Source organism: Peromyscus leucopus, chromosome 5 (assembly GCF_004664715.2).
Source record: "Peromyscus leucopus breed LL Stock chromosome 5, UCI_PerLeu_2.1, whole genome shotgun sequence".
In the NCBI taxonomy this organism is placed as follows: Eukaryota; Metazoa; Chordata; class Mammalia; order Rodentia; family Cricetidae; genus Peromyscus; species Peromyscus leucopus.
The window spans coordinates 90,416,670-90,435,878 of record NC_051067.1 but is presented as its reverse complement, the minus strand read 5'-3'; positions in this window follow the sequence as shown (position 1 = coordinate 90,435,878).

The following is a 19,209-nucleotide window of genomic DNA, read 5'->3' as shown; positions in this document are numbered from 1 at the left end:
GACAAAAGAGCTTTGCTCTCGACTTCAGCTTCTGCCCACAAGGTTTAGGCTTCCAAGGTTACCATTGCCACTCTGCATACCTAAGAAAGGTTTGATGTTTTTCTGTTGGCTTGCTGGCTGCATATGAATCTACTGATATTTTGATTACTGTTTGTAGCTCCATGGGCCCCCATAGTTAGCTCCCTGCTGGCCACTCAGGCGAAAGCCTGGAGGGACTTCAAGTCCCTCGGGCCCAGCTCTGCCTCTGCCATAATATGTAGGTTTAAACTAAGTATTGTTCTATTTATCAACAAAGACTTGGAAGTCAGATGTGGGGATGTGTCTGTCTGAATGCCCCCATGCTCCCTGCCATGATGATAATCTCTGAAACTGTAAGCGAGACTCCCCCCACCTACCTCAGTTAAATGTTTTCCTTATAAGAGTTGCTGTGGTCATGGTGTCTCTTCACAGCAATAGAAATCCTAACCAAGACAGGCCATAAATAGGGTCTTATCAATATCATCTCAGCATGTTCCTTGGTGTTCTTTCCAAAGTGTGTTTTGTCCAATTACTGTTTGTGCAATCAATATCATCTTGTTGAGGCTAAAGAAATTGGCCAGTTGATACAATGACAGCCATGTGAGCAAGAGGACCTAAGTTATGATCTCAGAAGCCACATAATAAAACAGGTGTAGCAGCATATATCTATAAACCCAGAGCTGTTGGGAGCCTGAGAGACTGAGGCAAATGTATCCCTGGAGCTCATTGGCCAGCCAGCTTAGCTATATAGATGAGCTCCAGGTTCATTGAGAGACCCTGCCTCAAAAACCAAGGTGCTAAGAAATTGAGGAAGATTTCTAATGTTAACTTATGGCCTCTACATGCACACACAGAGGTACATACAGGTTGTGTGCACATGTAAACACATACATCATCATTCACCCAACCACTTGTCATCATCATCATCCTGTTTTATTATCTTTGTGCCTAATTATTTTATAGTTCTGCCTAACCTCTCCCTTTTTGGACAACCATTATTTTATGGCTAGGTAAATGGAGAAGTCCTCTTTACCGTCAGGACTTCTAAAATGCAATTCCTGTTATGCTTTTTCTTTGCTCAAAACTTTTAGTGGTAGATTCTGAATGTGAACATGTAAATTCCCAGCATGAACTCCAAAGTCTTACCACCTTACCTCTGCCTCCTTCAACTTTATCTTACTTATATTAATTATATGTCTATGTAAGACAATGCTATACTCCAGTGAGTGGACAGAACACCTGTGGTAAAGACTGAGGACTTTTCATGAAGCTCACTTTCCTCTTCCCAAGCCCAGAGTCATGCTCCTATTGGAATTTCCTGTGATGATGAGACCAAGCTCTAGCCAATGTCTCTGGCAGTGATCCAGATGGCCATGCAAACCATCCATCTTAGAGACTATTGCCTTGGGTCATTCTGCTCATCTCATCATTAGACTGTTCACCATGTGAGAACTGTGCTTCAGTTACCTTGGGCCATTGTCCATCTGGTCTGGTAGGGCAATGCAGCCCACCTGAACTGGTCTAACCACCCCTCAGCAATGGTGGTGCTGAGCCTGCCTGCACTCAGTCTGCAAGGAGAGCAAGGGAGATACCTGGTGGTTTGCTCATCTTAACTCTCAGTGAGGTTTGCTTTCTTGATATGCAGAGTCAGCAGAAACAGAAGGTCTAACAATACCTTCCTAGACCCTGAATGCATTACACTTCACTTATATAACTATTGGTTTAGGACACTTGAGTCTGTGGGGTTTACATTTCTTCAATGGCTTGGCTTTGTATGAGCTTGGCATTCTAAGGAATGCAGAGGAAGAGAGAACAGATCCTTAGCTCTTTGTCCTGGCAACAGAAACAGAAACCCTGTGAAACACAGCTTCCATTTACACTTCATTGTTCATGTGTCTTTATATCAGATGTTTTCTCACTTTTTTAGTCCATAAGGTTCTCAGTTTATTTTTTTTTAACCTGGAAAGATTCACCGTCTCCCTTTTCTCCCCTCCCTTCCCTATCGTTTTTCTTCAAGCAAATGATGGGAAGAGACCTCTACCTAAGTCCCACTTCCGTCTGGTATAGGAGCAGGAACCTGATCCAGCTCATCTCTGCCTCTCTCACCACGCTTAATTTTCACTTGTAAAAAGAATGTTGCTTCAGTTATCCCTGCTCACTGCCCGTGAAATAAATCCCAAATGTGAACAGAACTCCAGTGTAGTTGGTGGGCTGCCACTAAACAACTTTGTCCTATTTTCCTGGCCCCTCCCCACCTGCCCATCTTCATTTTATAGGAATCAGCATTAAACAAATCTGTTAACTATCCAAAGCAGGCAACACATCAAAATCAGGAGGACACACAGGCTGGCTCTTTACCCACTGGGTGACAGAATTAAAACACATGAACGAGTGATGTGTCACTTTGAGTGTTTGCTTAAGGATGGGGAAGCTGGACCCAACCCCTTTAAATTGCCAAATGGTACACGGAACATCGTAAAGTCAAATTCTCACATCTCAGTGTCCTCCAGTTAGCTCACATTAAATGCTGGCAGCCTGGCCAGGCCGCCTTGGTGGTTTTTTGATTTGTGGTTTGCACTTGGCTCTCCCCATAGGCTTTAAAAATGATTTTATTTTGTGAACAGCCAGTGATAGTCAGACTCTAGAGTAAACTTGCCAGGGCCGACATTTGCAGTAATAACATTGCACATTATCGTGCGTTTCCTGAAGGGCTGTGAAGGATCACGGAGAATGAGAACAAAGACGATCTTTTGTGGTGGTGGTTGGTTTTCTTCCATGCCAGTTGCCTCCTGAGCGCCTGTGGATTGAGGCTCTAAAGGGCTCTGCCTGGGCATCCACGGCTCTTTGCCTTTAAGGTGAAACTGGAGAACTGGAACAGACTTCAGTTTTCTTTTCCCTGGCTTGTTGAACATGTAAACGAGTCTCGCCTTTTTCTTGTTCTGTGTGGTTTTTCTGATTATCTCATCCAATCTTCTGTGGTCCAGACAGAGGAGACGGGTGGGTTGGGAGAGACGTGTGTGGTCAAAGAAGGGACAGCCGAGTTTAGGGAAGTCCAGTGAACTATGTCAGGTAAGGACCTTTTTGATGATCATGGTAGTTTTTGCCAAAAAATACTTGTGCTTCCTATATAAAGGAAAAAGATGACCTGTAAAAATCAGAGCAACAAAGATTCCTAGCTATAGCGGACATGTGACCTGAACTGGCCGTCTCCTGTGACCAGACTGGTGCCTAGCCTAATTGTCATCAGAGAGGCTTCATCCACCAACTGATGGGAACAGATGCAGACCCACCTACAGCCAAACATTGGCAGAGTGTGGGGAATCCTGCCGAAGGGGAAGGAAGGACTGTAGGAGTCAGAGGGGTCAAGGACACCACAAGAAAACCCACAGAATCAACTAACCTGGGCTCACAGGGGCTCACAGAGACTGAACTGACAACCAGGGAGCCTGCATGGAACTGACTTAGGCTCTCTGCATATATATCACAGTTGTGTAGCTTTGTCCTTGTGTGGGACTCCTAAGAGTGGGAGCAAGGACTATCTCCGACTCTTTTAGTCTTGTGGGACCCTACTCCTTATACCAGGTTGCCTTATCCAGCCTTACTGCATGGGGAGATGCTTAGTCTTACTGCAACTTGATATGCCATGTTTTGTTGATACTCATGGGATATCTGCCCTTTCCTAAATAGAAATGGAGGAGGAGTGGATTGGGGTATGGGAACAGAGGAGGGCTGGGGAGGGGCAGGGAGAAGGGCCTGGGAAAAAAGGGAGGGGAAACTGCAGCTGGGATGTAAAATAAATAAATAAATTTGTTTAAAAAATTACAGCAACAGAGATAAAACTAGAACATATATTGCAAGAGTTAGGTAATATGAAAAAGTATGGAAAAAAATAGAATAGGCACCTGTAAAACCTGTGAACATTTTACCCATAACTGGTATCAATTTATATGTATATCAGTACAGTAAAGACTCATATAGTGATGTGGCTATATTCTGAGAAACAGGCCATCTGCTGGGTTTGTCATTGTGTGTGTATCCTGGAGTCTACACACACACACACACACACACACACACACACACACACCACACAACTTGATGCAGTCATCAAACATGGTATTCACAAAGTTATGAAGCCACTATTGGAGTATCACAGCATACTCTTTTAGAGTAGACTTGAAAAATGTATCAGTAGAAGGATACACTCCAAAAAACAACAAAAAGTAACACAGAAAATAGAAGAAGCCGCAGTGGGCATTTGCCATCCTTAACAAGTACTGGGTCCAAGTTATCCTTTTATATGACCCACAGCACAATAGGTGTGTTTGTACCAGCTTCACCACACTCTCATGAGTAGGGCATAATGTATTATGCTATAATGGTTTCATTAAAATAATTTTTCAAAAGGAATTGTTGGACTAAGTGATAGAGTAACTTATAAACTTGGTCTCCATTGCCAGTTCTCTGGAAAGCTGCTCTGGTTTAGTGTCTCATCTTGGTGCCTAAGAGAACCCATGTTTTCCCACAGTTTTACTGGTAATTGTCATTGTATCTTCTAAAAATCTGAATTTAATTTTAATTCTTTTTTTTTTTTCTTTCTGAGAAAGGGTCTCACTGTGTAGCTCTGGTTGTCTTGGAACTCACTCTGTAGACCAGGCTGGCCTCAAACTCACAGAGATCTACCTACTTCTGCCTCCTGCGTGCTGGGATTAAAGGGGTGCACTATGTCCAGCCTTAATTTTAATTGTCAAAGATACCTCCACAATAGACTACTGGCAACGGGTGAGAGAAAGCCTGAACTGACCTACTCTGGTGATAGGATAGCCAAACACCCTAATTGTCAACTAGAAATCTCATCCAAGACTGAGGGAACTGGATGCCAGGCCCCAGGTGGAGCTCCAGGAGTCCAATTGGCGAGAAAGAGGAGGGTTTATATGAGCAAGAATTGTTGAGACCAAGATTGGGAAGAGCACAGGGACAAATAGCCAAATGAATGGAAACACATGAGCTATGAACCAATGGCTGAGGGGCCCCCAACTGGATCAGGCCCTCCAGATAAGTGAGACAGTTGATTGGCTTGATCTGTTTGGGAGGCATCCAGGCAGTGGTACCGGGACCTGTACTCAGTGCATGTGCTGGCTGTTTGGAACCTGGGGCTTATGCAGGGACACTTAGCTCAGCCTGGGAGGTGGGGACTGAACCTGCCTGGACTGAGTCTACCAGGTTGAACTCAATCCTCAGGGGAGTCTTTGCTCTGGAGGAGATGGGAATGGGGGGTGGGGTGGGAGAAAGGTGTGTGTGGGGGTGCGGGCGGGGGGGGGAGGGAATCTGTGGCTGATATGTAAAATTAAATTAAATTTTTTATCACATGTAAATTTCTTCATTTATTGTGTATGTACATGTGCTTGTTTGTCACACCCACATGTGCTTGCATGTCACGCCCACATGTGGAGGTCAAAGGACAACTTCAGGAGTCAGTTCTCTCCCTCCATTATTTCTGAGGCAGGATCTGGCTGTGGAGCTCAAGCTGGCCTTGAACTTGTAATCTTCCTGTCACCATCTCTTGGGTGCTGGGGTTACAGGTGGACCCATACCCAGCCCTATCTGTCTCTTATTTGACAGTTTTAATTTGGTGGAATATTTTGTCTTGAAGGGATCAAGGAACAGTGAACTCTTTATCTCCTTGTGATTCCTTGGGAGCATCATTTAGGTTTCTGCTCTTGTCTTCTGTAAAGTCACACAAGAACAATTTGTCAAGACTGATCATTGCAATTTTAGCAAGTACCTTTTCACAAACGTGGTTGTAATGACGTATTTTTCTCATTTAAGCTGTCAGTCCAGTGATTTACACCAAAAGAAAAACTTAGCCTACCTTAGCTTTTCTGTGAAAAGAAATTCTGCTTTATGTTAGAATTTTCTTACTGAACTGCTTGCTGGATTAAATTTCCTACAATTTCTTTGAAGGATTTTTTTGCCTCTGTTTGATTTGGGGTTTTGTTGGTGTGTGTATGTTTCTTTCTATTTTTATCTGGTTATGATTCCAAGTGATATCTGTAGAACAAACTGAAACTTTCCATGCTTGTCTATGATCTACAGCAGTGTAAACATTACAGGAATTCTCTGGGTTTCGTAGTTTTAATTCAATACACTCAGATGATTGGGCATCATGGCCTCTTCAGGATTTTGACTGTTCAACTTTTCCTACTAAATCATCTACTTCAACAGATTTTCAAATTTGTTTGGTATAAACTTATATTTGATCTGCTTATAATTTTAAGATATTCCCATGATTTTCTTCCATTGTGACGTTGGTTAAGTTGTTATTCTTTGGTCTGTATTACACTTGATGAAGTGTGTTTGTTCCATTCGCTTTTCTGAGAAGTATTAATGAAAGGGCAGCTTATAAAACCATCTCATGTTTGTTTTCTATGTTTTGCTTTATTCCATTAGTCTCCATATCCTCTTGAGTTGATAGTTTATGTGCTTATATATTTAGACCCCCTTCTAAATAGGATTTTGCTCTGTATTTGAGTCACTATTAAATTGTTTACATATGCCTTATCCCTCTTACTTTGTCTTTCTCGTCATCTATAGCAAGCTTTCCTGTGTTATTGTCATTACAAACATTCCTTACAATCATTATGTAGCGGGCACCGGTTCTTGTTTCTGCAGTCTGAACTCTGTTCTCTTAGTGCTGTGATGGACGGTAGGTTTGAATTCATGTCTTGCATCCTCTTATTCTCCATGTTTCTCCTGTGTGTTCCCTTTTCCCTCCGTCATCTTCTACATCCAGTGTTGGGGATCTTCGAAGATGGATTCCTATCGGTTCTCACTTTCCTGTGAGAGGTCTTCATTCTACAGACTCTTAGTTTGTGTTCTTCATGCTTGACGTTCTGGAATTTCCACAGGAGGAGCTCAGGTGTCACAATCACTACTGCTGCTGAAACTTTTAACTCTGAGTCCTGAGAAAATTTCTTTCTGAAAAAGTAACTTCATCATTTTGTTTCACGTCTTTGGAAATACCTCCCATCCATTGTTAGAATTCCTACCACATCCTTCCTGTGTCTTGTTTTCTTCTCACTTCTATTTGGGCTACAGAGTTGATCTGTAGGGTAATAGCTCATCTCCATTTTCTAGCTAAATTACTTGATATTCATCAATACCCAGTCTCCTATTCTGTCTGTAGACTGATGGATATAAATAGATATTTATTTTTTAATTTCTAATTATTTATAAAAACATTTCATATTATTTCCTATGTCATACCTGTTATCAGTCACAGATGTAGCACCCTAAAATATCTCTTACATATGTAAACATTTTGCTATTTCTTTGAGGTGGACAGTTTATCAACAGTATTTTCTTCATCTTTCCCAATAAGTAAGTTCATCTTTCTGTGCACTGTTGCTTCTGTTTTTGCTGTGATGGATAGTATATTTCTTTGACCTTGGCATAACCAGAGAAAGCATCTAGAAGAAATCAACAGAACAGCTCTTATAATTTTGTAGGATTATTGACAATGGGTATCTTTCAGTGAATATTCAGTGACTAATTTTCCTGTCTCCTGCCATTTGAGGAGACTACCAATAGTGCTTTCTACAAGGCCTCAAAACTAGTTCTCCAGTCCCACCCCACCCCACCCTTTATTTTATTTATTTTTTTTCAAGATAGATTTTCTCTGTGTAGCTCTGGTTATACTGGAATTTACTCTGTAGACCTCGAACTCAGAGATTCCAGAGATTCACCTACCTCTGCCTCCTGAGTATTGGTATTAAAGGTGTGTGCCTCCATCGCTTGGCTCCAATCTTACCTCTTTCTAACTATGGCAGTTTGACTCGATGATAAGTTCCTGCCTGTGAACTGCTCTTCGCCTCTCTCCATATCCCCTCCAAGGCAAAGGACAGTCAGATATACTGACTGATATGGCTGGAACCTGAAGTCTCTCTCCTGCCCCTGGAGACTCGTTTTGAAGGTTTGTTCTCTGCTGGTAGTGCTACTTTAGGATGCTGGAGACACTTTTGGGAGTGGGGCATGGCTGGCAGAAGTAGGTCTCTAGGGAAGAACCTTTAAAAGGCATGTCCAATTCTTGTTCTGTCGATCCCACCTCCACAGCAATGGCTGCATGCTCCAGCCTCCACAGCAATGGCTGCATGCTCTCACATCCACAGCAATGGCTGCATGCTCCAGTCTCCACAGCAATGGCTGCATGCTCCAGCCTCCATAGCAAAGGCTGCATGCTCCAGGTTCCACAGCAATGGCTGCATGCTCCAGCCTCCACATCAATGGCTGCATGCTCCAGCCTCCACAGCATTGGCTGCATGCTTTAACCTCCAAGGACAGAGCTGCTCTGATTAGCCTCCCTTACCCTGATGAACTGAAACCTGCAGCCAAACCAACCTCTTCTCCCTAAGTTGTGTGGGCCAGGTGTCTTGGTCACAGTAGAGAAGAAAGCAGCTGAAACAATGTATCCTTCTGGTTGTCCTTGTGTCGGGGCTGTCCTATGATATAGGTCAGGTTTGGTTCATGCCTGGTTGACATTTTCCTTTTAATCTAGTGGTTAAGAGGTTCTCCTTCTGAGGCCTTGTGCTTTATAATTGGGAGAGGCTGAAGTAAAACATTCAATCTTTAATCAATTGAAGTAAAGCAATTCAAATTTCTAGTCCCTGTTTATTGAAAAAGATAAAGTTTATTCTGAAGATTTGATGCTTTTCCTATGAGGCTTGGTGAGTGACCTCTCATAGTATCTGCATTGGAAACAACCTCTTTACAAGTTATTAAATATAATGAGTCATCAGGCCAGAGTCTTTTGACCTGCTGCTGTGAAGCTGTGACCTCTCAGCAAGCAGGTGACATCTTCCTCAGAGTAGCTTGGCCACTGCCAGAGTTGGGCTTGTGGACTATAAGGTTCCCTCAGATGGAGAGGGTGAGAAGGGTCATTAGACTCCCACTTGAGAGTCTGGTCACTCCCTCCCACACCTCCTGGCCAGTGGTATGTAGTTCTGGTAGAACTGGCCTGAAAGGATGCTTATATATTCCTGTTTTCTCGTCCCATTCCTGTATTATGCTGAAAGATATGTCTCCACTGGACAACAGCCACATTTTCTGAGCTGAGGCTACCATAGAACAGCTAGACCCCAGCTGACTCCCAAAAAACAATAAATGGCTTTTCTATGAAGCCACTTAATCTGGCAAGTATGGTGATATTTTATTTGTACTGAAATGTAATTTTAATTTTATGTTAATAAAGTTGCCCTGGGGTCAGAGCTATTAGAGCCATAGCAAGAGCGTGGTGGTTAGAAGAGCTAGGTAGATTTCTGTGTGTTCAGGGTACAGCCAGTATTGGAGACATACGCCTTTAAGACCTGGAGGGCGGTACTTACAGGCAGTGATGAGGCAGTCATGTGGTTGGGTTTACAACCAATGAGAAGGTAGAACAGAAAGACTATTTAAACACAGACAAACAGGAAGTAGCTCTCTCGTGGGGAAGTTAGGAGCACTGCAGGAGGTAAGATTTTATCTCTGAGCTCTGACCTCTCGGCTTTCTCTTTTACATTGGCTCTGTGTTTCTTATTTTAATAAGACGATTGGTTACATCTACAGGCAAGTGTTTGTTTTAAGCCATTAAGCTGGTGCACTTGGTAACAAGAGGGACAGTCCACTGACCTGTGGCATCAGACATGTTGTTTTTTCACAACTGTGAAAAGGGGTTTAAGGAAGGGTCACTTGTCAGCACTCTGGAGAAGATAGCCTATGTGACCATAGAGACTGGATTCTGCAAGTTTCCCTCAAGTGTCCTTTAGCTTCTCAATCTTACTAAGTTGTCACAGCTGTGCCTAGCAGGCGTCTGCCTACTGAACTCCATGAGATGACGGATTGTCAGAATCCAGGGCATATGGAGAACCTTAACCTCAAAGAATCCTAAAAATGTGATGCTTACCTTTTCAGATGTTGACAGATGGAAGAAGATATGGGATAGAATTGGCTACGAGTAGACACCAAGTCCTAACAGATAACATTTATGCATCCAGGGCCTACAGTTGGGGAAGAGCTGCTGGGCTAATCCATCATTCCAGGCTTAGCACCCACTTTCCTCTAGACAGCATCTTCTGCAGCCTGACAGGAAGGCTTCGGAGCAGTCGCTCACCTTTCTGCCTCTCTGTTCATCAGGTGAGCCGCCTTTTAGCTCTGCCTGCTGAAACTGTTGATCTGTCAGGGCAAGCTCAAGCTTCACTTCCCCCAGCTAGCTTTCGCCCCCAGACAGAGTAGTCCCCTCTTCTTCTTGTTATTTTTTTTAAACATTTTTACTTTCCTTAAAATACTTCTCTTCTTCTACCTGGCATTATCATAACACACATCTTTAGTGTAAAAAGACCACTTTATGCCTGTGCATAGAGATGAGTTATTAGTCACCTTTATGTCCCATGTGAAGCTAATAAAACATTTGTATAATGTAGATATTCTCTCTCTCTCTCTCTCTCTATATATATATATATATATGTGTGTGTGTGTGTGTGTGTGTGTGTGTATGTATAGGCATATATATTCATATACATTCCCAGATATTGGGAGGCCTTATAGTAAATACTGATATGGTTATGCATTATACCCACCTCAAGGATCTTAGAGACTGCTCAAAGTGGACAAGCCCTAAATCTTGCACTTCAAAGATTATAATAATAATAATTATATGATAATGATGATGATGATGATGATGATGATGATGATGATAATGATGGTGTAGGTCAAATCCTACCACTGATTTACAGCCCAGCCCATATGCTGCTTGAAATAGGGCTATAATTAGTGAGCTGGGATCTCTGACAACCTATCAGAACAAGGTTCAATATAAGCAAGAAAACTTTCCCTTTTAGTGCTTATATTTAATTCAAACTTTTTGCTATGGGAAATACTTGAATTAATAAAATAGCCCCAGGCTTGTGTTATAGCCTAGCCAGTTGTAACTTATGCACAGTGTAAAATAAACTGGCTTCTGTTGTTGTCATGGCACACACCCGCCACAGTTCCCGAAGTACGTGCAGCTTTCCCGACCATGTTGTTCGCAGGGTCCACACTTGGAGACATCCTTTCCCAGTTTCTCCTTCTTCTGACGGAGAGACTCCTGGTCGACTTTGACTCCAGATGGGCCATCTTGACTTGAGTTAGCTATTGACTCGACATTCACAGGTTTTTCCTCTGCCATGCTGTGTTCTATTAATAGGAGAAGATGGGTGGAGTGGAGTTGCTGGTGCCACATTCTATTCAGATGCAGCCTGTGCTTTGGGAAGGCAAGAGAGCCAAGAAGGAAAGGAAGAGGTGCAGCCTGTGGTCTTTGACTTCCCTAGACGACGTGCATCTATAAATTTCTCTAGGCTGTGGGCCCGAGCGAGACTGATGTTTTGCAGGCCCGCAGAGGATGAGCGTCTCTCAGTGAAAACACCGATGTCGAGTGTATTCAGACACGAGGGATGACTACCCTCTCTGTTGTTTTGGAATTAGGAAATGGAGACTCCAAAGCGGGGGCCAGTGGAAAAGTCAATATAGCTGTCACCGAGGAGAGCAGGTCGGTGAGGTTCTGTTTTACCCTCTGCCAACCTCAAGTCGCCAACGCGCAGGCTACACATGTTTAGAATTAGCAATGTTTGAGCCTCCATTTCCCAGTTTCCCATCCCCCACTCTTACAATGTTGCTTGTTCAGAGTGGAGTCCCCCATCTCTCCATCCAGGTGGGAACAGCTCCCTCTTCACCTAGCTCCTGCAGCTGTGCGTCTCACCCACGGAGCTCTCATTAGGTCCGGCTTTTTATTTTCACACCTGCAGCCCTTACAGATCCCTACCACCTAAGTCTGCAGCACAGTTTAAGAGCCTTGCAGCAGAGGGAGGGAGGGAGGGAGGGAGGGGCAGTTCCTTGCCTAGAAAAATGAAACTGTGGCCGTGAGACCAACTTAATCCAACATCCACATTCATTCCTTTTTTTTTTTTCAGCTGATATGCCCAGGTTCTAATGCCTTAATTTCCCCTTCATTTGCAATAGCAAAGCCTCCTTGACCAGAAAAATAAATGTGCAGTTGGCAGGAGCTGAATAGAGGTCTGCTTAAATGATTTTTAATTTATGTTAAAATGCTAAGAGCAGTTTTCCAGGTCTCCATTGAATACCTCACAAAACGGAGTTTTTCAGTGCCTACCTTTATAAGAGGAGCTAAAAGATTTAAAAAACACTCACTTCAATTTTAGCTAATTGAACTATCTTTCATTCCTGTCTGACTGGGATCAAGTGGCTGTTCGGAGTGTCTGGTTGGTCTCAGAACTTGAGTCTGAAAGGCACAACTACCTGTCTCCTGATCCTGCCTCCTGCACAGGGTGGGACGAGTCTGAGCTTCCTTCCCGCTTGGCCTCCACACCTCCGTTCTAGGGAAACCCAGATGTCAAGAATATCTGTGGCTGCGCATGCTTGTGTGCACGTGTTTTGTATGTGTGCCTATGTGTGTGTGGGTTTATCTGTATCTATGTATGTTTCTTGGTGTGTGTCCATGTGTGTATGTGTTCCTGTCAGTGTGTGAGGGCACAAGCATGTGCATGTTCTCAGTCAGTGCTCGGTATCTGGAGTCATCCTTCACCAATTTCCTCCGTATTTTTTGAGATACAGTCTCTCACTCAATCTGGAGTTTACTGTTTTGGCAAGGCTGCCTGGCCAGTGAGCTCCAGGGATCTGTCTGTCTTCTCAGCCCCAGCTTGGAGCTTAAAGTGAGCACTGCCCCACCTGGCTTGGCTCCCCCCCATCCCCTCTTGGTGCTGGGGCTCAGAACCCAGCAAGCCAAGCCTGCACGACAGGCACTTTATTGGCTGAGCTGGCTTCCCGGCCTTTCTTCATTACTCTCTAAAGAAAATACACAGTGGGTTGGGGTGGGGGAATGCTGAGGAGCAGGAGGAGGGAGGACAGGGCAATCTGTGGTTGGTATGTAAAATGAATAGAAAATCTCCTAATAAAATAAAAATAAAATAAATAAAGAAAATACACAGTTTTTCTTGGTGTTTTTACATTTGTAACATAATAATTCCTTTTGCTTGCTTGGGAAAAAATAAAGAAAAGAACTATCCTGGCACTCACTTCTGAGGTTTCAGAGGGGTGGGCACTTGTTGCTTTTGGGGTTCTAGCAAGGCCACACGGCCCGGCAGGGGTGCCTCCTGCAGCCCGCTGCGATCTGGAGTTTGTGTCTGTTTAATGCGCGTCTCTCTGCTTGAGCCGTTTTCACTGAAGATACAGCACTCATTGGCATTACTTCCTGCCTCTTCTCAGTATTTCTGGAACTATTCTTGAAATATCAGGTGAACACACCCCGGTGACCACAGATAAAGGCGGCCCCGTCCGCACCCTTCCCCTCCCCTCACAGTAGTCCTTCCCGGAGATAAGCCTTGTTCTGACCGCTTCCATCGAAGATTTCTTCCTAAAAAAAATACAGTCAAGAGCACGTCCACTTCCTGTCCGACCTCTTTCTGTTTGACGTCAGACCGCGGGGATTATTTCAGTTATGGCTCACTTTAATGGCCATGTGGCATTCTGTGGTACACAGATGCCTCGGTTTATACATCCTGGTGTTTATTTAGGTTCTTTCCAGTCTTCAGATCTTACAAAGATGGTAGGAACACCTTTCAATAATTCTTTTGGTGAATCTCCTTGGAACATCAACCTAGAGCTGGAATTTGGGGAAAGCAGGTCATCTCTGTGTTCACTTTTGGTGGGTGTTTGAAGATCCATGCTCATGGTGAATGTACCGACACTTCCTCATGATATTTTCTTTAGTTCCTTATGGAAAAAGCCTTTGGGCTTGGATATATTCTGATGGATATGTTGTAGCTTTAATTTTTATTTTTCTTACTGAATAAAAATAGTGAATATGCTCCATTTTTTTTCATTAACCCTTTGGATATCCTCTTTGTGAATTTCCATTTCTCTGTTGGGTTATCCTTTTTATTATTTATTTATAAGAATTGTTTGAAATCAATTTGCTAATATTTGTATTCTTTATCTTTCTGTTTTCTCAAGAGACATTTACACATAATTTTCTATTTTTAAAATATCTTTGTCAGCCAAGGGATGCTGTTAGTTTCAAAGTGTTCTCTGTTTTCATTCCCTGTGGAGACTTACCTAAAGAGTGATGATATTTCCAGTTTCTCCCGTAAGAGTCAGTGAGGGAAATACACAAATGCACGACCTTCAGCTCTGGCTGCTGGAATTAAACCCCAATGTCACTACTACAGTTTTTGCCTATGTATTGCTGTGTGTGTGTATGCACACATGCAGCACAGCTTGCACGTACAGGTCAGGGGTGGGACCTCTTCCTCCACCACCTTCCACCGTGGAGACGGAACTCAGGGCATCAAGCTTGGTGGCAAGCATCCTTACCTCCTGAGGCATCCCTTCAGCCCTTTATTCCTCTTCCATTCAGTTGATCTTAGACAGGCTCTCTCACCTATCTGTCTCTCGGCTTTCTCATTTCTAAAATTGTGACAAGAAAAGGCCTTTCCGTTTATTTAGTTTATATGCAGAGTTCTTAGCGTCGCTTTGGACACATGGTAGGAGTTGAACTATAACCTGTTAAGATTATTTATCGGTTGACTTTGTGCTTTCCCCAGAGCCCAGTCTTTTATACAAGCAGAAGCTGAAGCTGCCTTCTCTGTGGTGTTGGGCCAACAATAAGCCGACGGGTTGAGGAAATGAGTGGGCACTTTAGAAGTATGCCAAAATCACATTTTTCTTTACACTCGGCCTTTTCTCAGGGGTATTTTTCTCTTTATTTTATTTAATTAATTTTTTTTTTTTTTTACTGTTTTCCAAAATGTCAGGGAAGAGAACTAAAAAACTTTCCATGGAAACAGGACCCCACGGAAGGCACAGATCTTAGTCACGGTGCTTTCTTGGGGTTTTGGCAATGTCCTAAGTGGGTGTGAGTCCACATGGCAAATATTCCAGTGGGATGCAGCTGTGCATCTCACCCACAGAGCTCTCTTTAGGTGGTTAGAGGGAAGTGGGGACATTTGAGTTTTATAAAAGGAAGCTCAGCCTTCTCAGGACCAGGGTGGATTTCCTGATGTGGGCGCTGTGAGGGCCTTGGGAGTGTTTTGCCTCTACAACAATGGACAGATTTTCTATCTGCAGATGTTTTTATCTCTTCTTTTCACGTGTTGTGTCCGTAGAACTGCCCTCACTGCTCAGGTGGCATGTCCATTTTCATTGGCTTGTAGCTGAGACTTAAGATATGCAGGTTCTTATGAAGTCTAAAACCATCCACGACACACCTTGCTCTGTGACTTGGCTCAGTTGGGAGAGTGTTTGTGGAGCATGCACAAGGCCTGGGCTTGGTGCCCACTGCTATACAAACTGGGCATGATGGTCACCTCTGTAATTCCACCTGAGCAGGCACCCTTTACTGATTCCCACGGTGGAGCCGCCTGCCTCTGCAGCTTCTTTACTGTGGTTGTGCCTTCCTTCTATTCAAACAGCAACACAAGCCAGGCGACAAGAGCAACAACCAAAACAACCAAACCCCAAACCTAACCCCTGCCCGAGAACCTCATCAACAGACCTTGTGGTCCGGTCAGATGCATCTCTGCCATCTCTAATGAAAAGAACAAACCCACATAATTCTGTGCTCTTTGTGTGCTGTTTGAAATTCTCCTCTTTCATGACAGAGGTGAGATGTCTGCTACCTTCTTGTCATCCTATTTTAATATCTAAAAGAGGTTGTTCCTGTGGACTCCTCTGCTTGTTAGTATCTCTATTATTAAATCACATACTGTCACAGATAGAAATTCAAATCTTAGGTGTATAAGCAGGATGATTTTATTTTTTCATTAATTAAAAATATGTTCACATGTTTTTATGGTGTGTGTGTGTGTGTGTGTGTGTGTGTGTGTACATGCAGGTCAGAGGTTGATATGTGGTGTAAGGGATCCGAACTCAGACCCTCATACTTGGGTGTGTGTGTGTGTGTGTGTGTGTGTGTGTGTGTGCACGTGTAGGTCAGAGGTTGATATGTGGGTGTAAGGGATCCGAACTCAGACCCTCATACGTGGGTGACAGGCATTTTACCAACTCACCCATCTCTGACCCCATCTTTCAGGAGCCTTTTATGGTTCCCTTGAGCCTCACTGGAGCACAGACAGGTGAGGCTGTCTGAGGCAGGTGTGCTCAGATCCCCCATCTAGTGACAAGGAGTTCTAAAGTTTCCCTAGGATCCACAAGTGAACTCAGCAGAGCTTTCCCTGGTATTAGATAGGGTTTCTGTTATTTCTTCTCTCTCACAAGACTCAGGCCAGAGTAGACGGCGGTGGAGATGGGCTAGGATTGGAGTAGATGGAGGTGGAGGATGGGGCTCAGACATTTTCCTGAGAAACAATGCATTTCTAGGTCTTACTCATTAGTTCTCTAGCTCTTTCCTGCCCCACTGTCCTCTAAACATGTTTCCTGAGATAGGAACATTAATTCTGAGATGTTGCTTCTTTAGTATCTGTTGTTTATGATGAACACTTCAAGCCTCACTGGACGCTTTAACTTTAAAGTCCAGAATTTGATTATTTTGAAACAGGCAACCAGCATCTTGTATTTAAATATTGATGTCTGAATGGGGGCAGATTTTGATTTAAAGAATTTTAAATTGAAAAACACTGTAAATGTTATTGATGAAAAGCATTCTCCTAGCAACATTGTGTTACCTAAGGATATACATATACACATATGTAACACATGTATGTACGTGTATGAGTGTACATACATATATGTATTCCTAAATTTGAGACTTAGACATCCACTCTCTGCTGAGAAACAAAGCTTGAGAGGTTTAAAAGATCCCATGGTTGCTTGGACACATCCCTTTGGTCCTTGAGACAGAATATTGCGATATAATCACACAGTGGAGCAGGGTGTTTTAATTCATGTTATGTAGGAATCGGAAACAAGAGGGGGACCAGATTGTCTTTGAAGGCGTGGCCTCTGTGGTCTGCTTCCTCCTCCAGTTTCCACTGCTTCTCAATAGTCCATTAAAGTATAACGCAGAAGGGTTTAATCCTTGGATGAGGTTAAAAGCCTCACCACTTCATGCCCTGAACACTGTTGTACTCGGGTCCATTCTCAACACATGGCATTGTGGGGGACTCCAGATCTTAGCCATAGCAAAGATTGAACTAATTTTATGTGATCTATAATGTTTCTTCAATAACCATTTGATTTTTATTTGTTGTAAAATAAAGGTTAAAAAAGTACAGATTCTTTTCCTATATAAACCCACTGCTGATGTGTTTTCCAAGCTGCAGTTCATTTGAAATCATTCTATTTTACATTGTTTCTGACACATAATTTTTACTGGATGTAGAATTATACATTTAAATATTTAAAATTTATTTATAATATTTGTGTGTGTTTATGGTATATGCATATATGTGATACATTTGCCTATGTATGGAGACCAGAGATTGATACCTGGTGTCAATCCTCTGTTGAGACTCATTTTATTTTAGAGACAGGGTCTTTCACTGAACTGAAGCTCATGTTTCAGGTAGATTAACTGCCACCAAGTCCCTAGGAGCCACTTATATTGGCCACCTGGTACTGGGGTTATCAGCACACACCATTGTGCCCCACTTTTAAGTGGGTTCTGAGGATGTGAATGCAAACTTTCACGCTCATGCATTGACACTTTACCCCTATCCCCCTCCCCCTCCCTGGATCAGCTCATTTCTGCAGATTGTTTTATTTGTCATTTTACTGTTTTCTATTTTGTACAGTTTCTGAGAAGAAGCCAATTTTTCTTTTTCATTGGAACATATTTATTTACCTGGTACTGGGTAACACTTTGTAGAAGTATAGAGAGTACTTTGAGTAACCCTGCTCCCCTGCTTTTCCTCCTCCCACTAGCCCCATTTCTTCCCTACCTAGCTCCTATCTTCACATTATGTGTTCATATCTGATTTTATGTGTTGATATAAAGTCTAGGCACCACTAATTAGAGAACACACCTGATACTTATCTTTCTGAGCCAGTTGTCCCATTTTCCTGAAGATGACATACTTGCCTTGAGACTGAGAACTGTTCTTGTGTGTTTATACCACATTTCTTTATCCATTTCTTTGCTCATGGACACCTAGCATGTGGGCATAGCATGGCTATTGTGATGTGTTGACTTGGAACTCTTTGAGTAAGTTGAACATGGTAGATGCATTCCTGTATTTTCAGAAAACACCATACTGACTCCCATAGTGCCTAGACCAGTTTAATTCCCACCTGTGGTTTTATGGGTTCCCCTTCTGTATCCTTTCTAGCATATGTTACTTATTTTCTGTGGGTCTTTTGTTCTTCCATTTTTTCCTTTCTGTTTTTGTGAAGAATGTCATTGGAAGTTTGATGGGCATTGCACTGACTCTGTTAATTTCTTTTGATAATATGGCCACTTTCACATATTAGTTTTGCCCATCTATGAGCTTGGGAGGCCTTTCCATCGTCTAGCTACTTCTTCATTTATCCTCTTCAGTGTTTTAATGTTTCAGTGTAGAGATCTTTCACTTCCTTGGTTGGGTGCATTGTAAGGCTTTTTGTTTGTTTTAGGCAACTGTGGATGGGATTATTTTCCTGGTTTCAGTTTTAGTATATTTGTCATTTTTATATAGTAAAGTGTAAACAGATCCTCCTCTCCTGCCTGCCTGTTCCCAAATACATGGCAGCTGATTCCCAAATTACCACACAGAGGCTTATATTAATTATAAATGTTTGGCCAATTGCTCAGGCTTATTACTAACTAACTCTTACATTTAAATTAACCTGTTTCTATTAACCTATGTATTGCCATGTGGCTATGGCTTTACCAGTCCTCTGGTCTCTTGCTTCTTGGGCTGTTAGTTCTTGTCTCTCCCTACTCTGCCCCTCCTCATCTAAGTCCTCAGTTTGATTGTTCTGCCTAACCTTATCCTGCCTAGCTATTGGTCAAACAGCTTTATTATTAACCAATGGTACATAGTCACAGAGTACAGAAGCATCATCCTGCAGCATCTCCCTGTTGTGGAATGTTATTTTAAGATGTGTTACATCACTTTATGCTGTGGAACATTTGTGTAATGGTGCAAAAATGTGGTGCATTATTTTATGATGGATTTGTTTAACTCTGTGAAGCTGTGTTATTTTGCCTGTCTAAAACATCTGATGGTCTAA